The 9074-nt window shown below is 40.1% G+C and overlaps 1 pseudogene; it reads left to right on the top strand.

Annotated features, from left to right (window-relative positions):
* Positions 1 to 4923: 4923 nt before the first annotated feature.
* Positions 4924 to 5345, top strand: LOC130705538 (60S ribosomal protein L26-like; annotated as a pseudogene).
* Positions 5346 to 9074: the final 3729 nt, after the last annotated feature.

The following is a 9074-nucleotide window of genomic DNA, read 5'->3' as shown; positions in this document are numbered from 1 at the left end:
GAATGTGTGTGAATTTTTTAACCTGACTTTGCCACAAAAGTATTATGTTGATACATTCACCTTGAGTGTCCCTCATCTGTCCTTATCCGTAAACCTCTATAGCTGAAAGGGACTGAGAAAGAATATTTAAAAGCAAATGCTTTGCTATACATATATATCATCAGGTGCTCTTCACCAAGTTGGCTATAGAAGAATTTTCTGCTCCTTCTCCATGTCTCCCAGTGATCACAGGGAAAAAGGACATTGATGAGAAATAACCATTTGCTACTCTTTTCTAAAGAGAAGGATATAGAATGTAAGTTTTCTTAAATCAACAAATGTCATATTCTCATTCTATACAATTAATGCATAGAGATTGGAAACAGAACCTTCAGGAGTTAAAAATACAGCACAAAATAATTCTCCCATTGTACAGATCAAGGGCTCCAGAAAACCACGGATGTGTTCAGCCAAGTAACAAGGGCGTGAGGATAAAAAAAAAAAAAAGCAACCCAGGGCCCAAACTGCATAAGGTCGGGAAAGACCTAAAAGCACAATATGGCTTCCTTCCAGTACCCATCTTTATTTCATTTCTAAAGATTTAGCTAAAACAAAAGATTCTAGGGCTGCATTTCTTAACCTAAAATGCAATCATTTCATATCTGGTCATTTCACTAAATTAAGGGATAGTGGCCTTTAGAGTTCGAAGTGAAGTCTATAATAGCTGTCTTTGTTTCTTGCCATCCCTGTGTGACAGAAATGAAAAGGTGCAATTGTTCAAAAACAAAAAGACAAGCAACCCAGTTGATCATGTTTGTAACTGACTATAGAGTAGATGATAACCGATAATCACCAAAGCTGAGAGCTTTCGAGTATTGTACAAATTTAAGAACTTCATCGTTCAGAATAAAAAATAATTTTTTACCCTGTACTTTCTCCTTCAGGCTCAGCCCCATTATTCCTCACACATCTCCTAAAGGCCAATATAATTCTTTACTTGGTCTGTTAATATGTCAACGAGGAATAGAATATATAATTATAAACCAGAGCACAACTTTGAAAATTTGGCCATCAAAGTCAGATTTTTTTTTTTGAAGTCAATATTTTTGGCCAAGCACTTAAGATGTGATCCACCATCAGAAAAGACAACGTCTAACATCCAGGTAACAGCCAATTGATTTGTAATTATTTTTTATAGTTATTAGTATATACACTTAAAATCAAAATTGGAAAACTTCAAGCTTGCATGAACTGAAAACCTTTCCAAGCAGCTGAAATTGCTTTAATTGTTATATGGGGTGATCAAAAAGGAAGTCTTTGCAAACTCATTATCTGCAAATCCATACTATACGTTACCTGAAAATCAAGATATTTACATAATAAACTCTGTTACTCAATGAAATCAGTTGAAGAAAGAAGAGCTCTTATCAAATAACCTCTTTAATGGTTATTATGTTCATCATATTTGGATTATCAATTTTCAAACAATTGGACTCTGATTATAATCTCTTAATATCAGAATTACAATAAATTTAATATCTTCTTTCTCTGTTGGCTTCTGGGTCATCATTGAGCGACAGAAATGGAAAGGTGCAGTGGTTCAAAAACAAAAAGACAAGCAACCCAATTAAAAAATCGGCAAGGACTTGAGTAGATATTTTTCCAAAGAAGATATACAAATGGCCAACAAGCACATGAAAATATGTTCAAAATCATCAGTCATTAGGGAAATGCAAATCGAAACCACAGTGAGATAGCACTTTACATCCCCTAGGCTGGCAATATATTTTTTTTTTAAGGAAAATAACTAGTGTTAGCAAGGACGTGGAGAGCTTGGAAGCTTCTCTTAAATTGCTGGTAGGAATGTAAAATTGCGTAGCCCCTGTGGAAAATTATTTGGCTGTTACCCAGAAAGTTACAGAAGACCTGTCAATTTCACTCCAAAGTATATACCCAAAAGAACTGAAAGCAGGGATTCAAACAAATACTTGTACACAAATGTTCATAGCAGTACTATCCACAATAGTCAAAAGGTGGAAACAACCCAAACATCCATCAGCAGATGAATGGGTAAACAAAATGTGCTATATCCTTACAATGGGATATTACTCAGCCATAAAAAGGAATGAAGAACTGATACATGCTACAATGTGGATGAATGTCAAAACAGTATGCGGAGTGAAAGAAGCCCGATACAAAAGTTTATATACTCTAATATTTCATGTGTATGAAATATCCAAAACTGGTAAATCTAGGTATAGAAAGCAAATAGGTTGTTGCCAGGATCAGAGGGAAAGGGGAATGGAAAGTGACTTAATAGTTATGGGGTTTCTTTTGGAGTGATGAAAACATTTTGGAACTCCATAGAATTGGTGGTGACACAACAATGTGAATGTATGAAACACCACTGAACTATCCCTTTTAATACAGTTAACTTTACATTGTGTGAATTTCACCTCAACTTTTAAAGAAAGGTACAACACTCCAAAGTGGGATGCATGGACCTCAGGGTCCATGCACGAAGTGATCTCCTACGTGCAGAATGAAAATATTTCATTCGTATTTGTGTTTATCTCACCACTTAAAAATTTCTATTTTTGGAATTCCCTGGCGGTCCAGTGGTTAGGACCCCGTGCTTCCACTGCAGGGGTCACGGGTTCGATCCCTGGTTGGGGAACTAAGATCTTGCATGCTGTGCAGTGCGGCCAAATAAATAAATAAATGAATAAAATTTTCCAGTTTTGCGTATGTTTTATAATGTAACAGGAAATTTTTAAAATAAATGTTTTATTTCAGATTTCCAAAGGTATACATAAAATAAGCACCAGCTTTTTTTCTTGCTTTATACTATAAATAAGGGTATCATTTCCTTTATGGCTTATTGTATCTACTAATCTCTGTAGCATGTAAATTATTTCTCCATGTAAAAGAATGAAGAGCTCGTTTCCTTTTCTTTGTCAATGTTATGTATGACCTTGAGGACAGAAGTTGATTATAAATGTTATTTCAGTATATATTAAATAGATTAAAATTGTTTTCTCCAAAAAAATGAACATTCTCCCAGTTTTATTGATATATAATTTACATATAACACTGTATAAGTTTGTGTACAGCATAATGATTTGACTTACATGCATCATGAAATGATGACCGCAATAAGTTTGGGGAACATCCATCCTCTGATATAGATACAAAATAAAAGAAAAAGAAAAAAAAATAATTCTTCCTTGTGATGAGAATTCAGGATTTGCTCTCTTAACAATGTTCACTTATAATATACAGCAGTGTTAATTATACTTATCATGTTGTACATTACATCCTTAGTTCTTATTTATCTTATAGCTGAAACTTTGTACCTTTTGACTGCCTTCATCCAATTCCGTCTCCTCCCACCCCGCTGTAGGTAGGATTTTATTATGGACCAACTAAATATAATTTCTAAAGTAAAAATATGAACTTTTTGATGGTGTTTGTCAGGAAGTTTTTACTGATAAGGGAGTATAATTCAAAAAATTGGAAATCACTAACCTAGGGTTAGACTTTGAAGTTAGTTAATCCAGGAGGGCTCTGCCTGGTAGGTGTATTGCTTGAGCCAGATGTGTTTAAACATCCAGTTTAAAATTTGTCTAAAATAAAATAAAATAAAGTAAAATAAAATAGATTTGCCAGGCTAAAATTATTTGACCTTTCTTTACATCATAGAACATGGTGCTTTATTTTTCCAGTTGCCAGTAGCAGATTCAGAATTTTTTCCATGAGAAAAATGCAGCCTTGCCTTCAGGCTTTCTCTGTATCCTCAGGGGAGGGGGTGATCTTCCGTCTAGGCCTGGGTCTGCATCTGCATGAAATGAGAGGGTGGGAGTTCCCTCAACTGCTTTTTTTAATTTAATAAATTTATTTATTTAATTTATTTATTTTTGGCTGCACCGGGTCTTCGTTGCTGTGCGCAGGCTTTCTCTAGTTGTGGCGAGCAGGAGCTACTCTTTGTTGCGGTGCGCGGGCTTCTCACTGCGGTGACTTCTCTTGTTGCGGAGCACGGGCCCTAGGTGCCCGGGCTTCAGTAGTTGTGACACACGGGCTCAGTAGTTGTGGCTCGCGGGCTCCAGAGCACAGGCTCAGTAGTTGTGGCGCACGGGCTTAGTTGCTCCGCGGCATGTGGGATCTTCCCGGACCAGGGCTCGAACCCGTGTCCCCTGCATTGGCAGGCAGATTCTCAACCACTGCGCCACCAGGGAAGCCCTCTCAAATGCTTGAATGGCCTTAAACCAAATGGCCCTGCTGCTAATAACACCCACCCATGAGGTCTGCTCTCCTGGCACCCGTTAGGGGCCCAACCTCCGATTCAATGCCCCTGACACATAGTCAAAGGCTGGTTCAGAGAAACAGGATCTACTTAGAGAATTTTCTGAAATATGCGGAGACCTTCAATTCTGCTCTGACAGTCCACATTTTCTCCATCGGCCAGACCTTCTGAGAATGGAGAATGGAGACCACACCCTTTGGGCCTATTTGCTGGTGTTCTGCCATCAGCTATGTGGAGAGATATTCTAAGAAGGAGCTCTAAAAATCTAATTATTTTATTTTTATGCAAATATACTTGGGGATGCCTGGAGGAATGGCATTCAGGTGGAGGTCAGAGCAGTGTGTGCAGGCTTGGGGAGGGGCTGCCTGGATGCTTAAGGAATAGAAAGGAGCCAGAGTGATCCAGAGTGAGCAAGGGAGAAAGTGGCAGGAGCAAGGTCAGAGGGCATGGGGGTGAGGTCAGAGGGCATGCGGGTTAGGTTAGAGGGCATGGGGCAGGTTTTGTAAAAATAGCAAAACAAAGAACAGTTTACGTACAGACAGTGGGGAAAGCTGTAAGAATTGGTACTGTACTGGAAAGTCATTAAGAAGTCTTTCTAGCTCTTTCTTTTTGCAGCCATCACTGAAGCATCAGTGGCCAAAATGAATTTGAATCCTCTTGTGACTTCTGACCAAAGCAAGAACCATAAAAGGCATTTCAGTGCACCTTCCCATATTCGCAGGAAGAGTGTCGTCCCCTTTTTCCAAAGAGCTGAGACAGAGGTACGACGTTCGATCCATGCCCGTCAGGAAGGACGATGAAGTTCAGGTTGTGCGAAGGCCCTAGAAAGGGCAGCGAATCGGCATAGGGCAGGGTTACAGAAATATGTCATCTACACGGAACGAGTGCAGCGGGAGAAGCTACAGGTATAACTGTCCCTGTGGGCGTTCACGCAGCAGGTGGTTAATATCACTCCACTAAACCTGGACAAAGACCCCCAAAAAATCCTTAAACATAAAGCCAAATCTCGCCAAGTAGGAAAGAAGAGGGCCACTCTAGGGAAAAAACAATTGAGAAGATGTAGGAATAGAGTAATCTTATACACAAGTTTCATTAAAAACTTAAAATGAAGGAGGGAAAGAGCCATTTATGACATAATCAATCTAAAACAATAACGAAAATGGAAAGGGTATTATGCGTCCCACACTCCTTTATTCCACAAATATACAACGAGTCCCCACCATGGGCTAGGCTCTACTCTAGGTATTGGGGACACTTTAGCAGACAAAACGGGTAAAAAACCCCTGCCCTCGTGGAGCTGACATTGTGATGGGAAGAGAGGACAATAAATATCCATGAATGTCCTGGCTACATTGAAGATGGTAAGTGCAAGGGGAAAAGGCTATACGGATAGGAGGATCAGAATGGGTCACACTGATGGGGCTTCCCTGGTGGCACGGTGGTTAAGACTTTGCACTCCCAATGCAGGGGGCCTGGGTTCGATCCCTGGTCAGGGAACTAGATCACACATGCATGTCACAGCTAAGAGTTTGCGTGCCACAACTAAGGAGCTTGGGAGCCGCAACTAAGACCCAGGGCAACCAAATAAATAAATTTTTTTTTTTTTTAAAAAAAGAAAGAATGGGCCATATTGAAAGCAAGACAATTGGGCAAATACTTGAAGGAAGTGAGGGAGTGAGCCAGGAAGATATCCCAGGGAGCACTCTATGCAAAGGCTGATGGGGAGCGTGCCTGGCAACCAAGCAGCCCCAGTAGAGAATAGTGGGAACAGGCAAATTATGTAAGGTCTTGCAGGCTATTGGGAGGATTTCTGGCAACACCAGAAGCTAAGAGAAAGGATGGAACAGATTTTCCCTGAGAGTCTTTTTTTTTTTTTTTTTTTTTGTGGCCTCGCCACATGGCATGTGGGATCTTATTTCCCCGACCAGGGGACCAGGGATCAAACCTGTGCCCCCTGCAGTAGAGTCTTAACCACTTGACTGTCAGGGAAGTCCCTCCCTCAGATCCGTAGGGATAGCATGACTCTGCCAACACCTTGCTTTTGGACTTCTCACCTCCAGGGCTGTGAGAGAATACATTTTTGTTGTTTTAAGGCGCTCAGTTTGTGGCACTCTTTTGTGTCATTAGGAAACTAATACAGAGACACCAGAATTTATTTCACCACTTCCCTATTTCTATACATTTAACTTATTGCCATTTTTTTCCCCATTGCACACTATCACAGGGCAAGAAAATCCTGACCTCGGGGAAAAGTGGTGGCTAACACTTACATATGACTCACTATGTGCCAAGTACTCTCTCTATACATATTAACTCGTTTAATTCTCATAACAGTTCTATCACATAGGTACTGTTATTATCACCCCCATTTTACAGATGAGGACACTGAGGCACAGAGGTCAAATGCCTTGTTCAAGATCATGTGACTAATGGGATAGCAGAGCAGGTTTCTAACCCAGGCAGGCTGGCTCCAAAGTTTGAGTGTTGACCACTTATTAAACAACATTGGGGTAAACCCAATATTCATTGCAGCACTATTTACAATAGCCAAGGCATGGAAACAATCTAAATGTCCATCGACAGATGAATAGATAAAGAAGATGTGATACATATATACAATGGAATACTACTTAGCCATAAGAAAGAAGGAAATAATGCCATTTGCAGCAACATGGATGGACCTAGAGATTATCATAGTAAGTGATGTAAGTCAGGGACTTCCCTGGCGGTCCAGCAGTTAAGACTCCACGCTTCTACTGCAGGGTGCGCGGGTTCAATCCCTGGTCAGGGAACTAAGATCCTGCATGCCGCATGGCGCAGCCAAAAAGTGAAAATCAAAAACAAAAACAAAAAAACTAAGTGAAGTAAGTCGGAAAGAGAAAGACAAATATGATATCACTTACATGTGGAATCTAAAATATGACACAAATGAACTTATCTACAAAATGGAAACAGACTCACAGGCATAGAGGACAGACTGTGGTTGCCAAGGGGGGCTGTGGGGAAGGGATGGCCTGGGATTTTGGGATTAGCAGATGCAAACTATTATATATAGAATGGAGGGCTTCCCTGGTGGCGCAGTGGTTGAGAATCCGCCTGCCATTGCAGGGGACACAGGTTCGAGCACTGGTCTGGGAAGATCCCACATGCCACGGAGCAACTAAGCCTGTGCACCACAACTACTAAGCCTGCGCTCTAGAGCCTGCAAGCCACAACTACTGAGCCCACGTGCCACAACTACTGAAGCCCATGAGCCTAGAGCCCGTGCTCCGCAACAAGAGAAGCCACCGCAGTGAGAAGACCGCGCACAGCAACAAAGACCCAATGCAGCCAAAAATAAATAAATTAATTAATTAATTAAAAAAAAGATAGAATGGATAAACAACAAGGTCCTACTCTATAGCACAGGGAGCTATATTCAATATCCTGTGATAAAACATAATGGAAAAGAATATGAAAAAGAATGTATATATATGTTTAACTGAATCATTTTGTTGTATGGTAGAAGTTAACACAACGTTGTAAATCAACTATACTTCAATAAAATACATTTTAAAAATATATTGCAGTAAAAAAAAAATCTTTCCCACTAACGTTTGTAGCAAAGGTTGCAATTTATACACATGCAACTGAAAATTATAATAGAAAGCACTGTTCCTAAGCTAAAGGCAAAAATGAATCTGGCAAGAGAGCAAGAACACAGTGACCCATAGACAGTTTAGGGGAGAGGAGAGTCCCACAGGATGGAAGGTCAAGGACACACCAGCCAGCATGATCATCCGTAATACCTCTCTCTCTGATTAGATGCTCCCAGACAATCTTCTGATTGTATTTTGGTTTCCCATGTACATTTGCCTGTGGAGAGAAAGTGCTATAATCCACAAACATGACACCTAGTGCTGTGACAGGTGTATTTCTCATTGTAAATTAAGAAATTGGCAGGAATTCCCTGGTAGTCCAGTGGTTAGGACTCTCCAGGCTTCCATTGTGGGGTCATGGGTTCAATCTCTGGTTGGGGAACTAAGATCCCGCATGTTGCAGGGTGTGGCCAAAAAACTAAATAAATAAATTAAAAAAAATTTTTTTAAGTGTGGGAGGGTACAATAAAGACCCAACACAGCCATAAATAAATAAATAAATAGATAGATTTATTTATTTTTTAAAAAAGTGCGGGAGGGTATTCTGAAACAGGTTTTGAACTGTTTCCTGCAGTTCCAACGCTATCCTTCCCGCTGAGCTTGCTCCATGGGACTGAGGGTGCTGAGAAATGCATGTGTGTATCGAACAGAAAACGAAGTAGAGGAATGAGCTATATAAATCACTTAACCATGAAGCAACGGGAGTGCATTTTCAGTCATTAAACATGTTATGCAATAGCTTCAGAAAGCTGTCAAGGGATTTGTGAGCTCACTCATAACTGAAAAGTGGTTTGTTAAGTGAGTTTTCCATTGCTGTAACAAGGGGGAGTCGCTGCTTATCTTATTTTGAAAAAAGAAAAAGAAAATGTAAAATAAAATCTGAGTCTCACTGTGATCTTTCTTCAGATGCTTTTTTCCTAAAGGTATTCATTTTCCAACTTGCTGCCATATCAACCAGAAGAACAAAATGGTCGAGTGAGTTCCTAAGATCTCCTGTAATGACTTGCTTTCTATGGTTATGGAGTTATCCAAATGATCTATTATGTTGTGTGGGTTTTTTTTTAATATTTATTTATTTGGCTGCACCGGGTCTTAGTTGCGGCATGTGGGGTCTTCGTTGCTCCGCGCGAGATCTTCATTGTGGCACACGCGAT

This window comes from Balaenoptera acutorostrata, chromosome 17 (genome assembly GCF_949987535.1).
Source record: "Balaenoptera acutorostrata chromosome 17, mBalAcu1.1, whole genome shotgun sequence".
In the NCBI taxonomy this organism is placed as follows: Eukaryota; Metazoa; Chordata; class Mammalia; order Artiodactyla; family Balaenopteridae; genus Balaenoptera; species Balaenoptera acutorostrata.
This window is presented reverse-complemented; position numbering and strand designations above follow the sequence as displayed.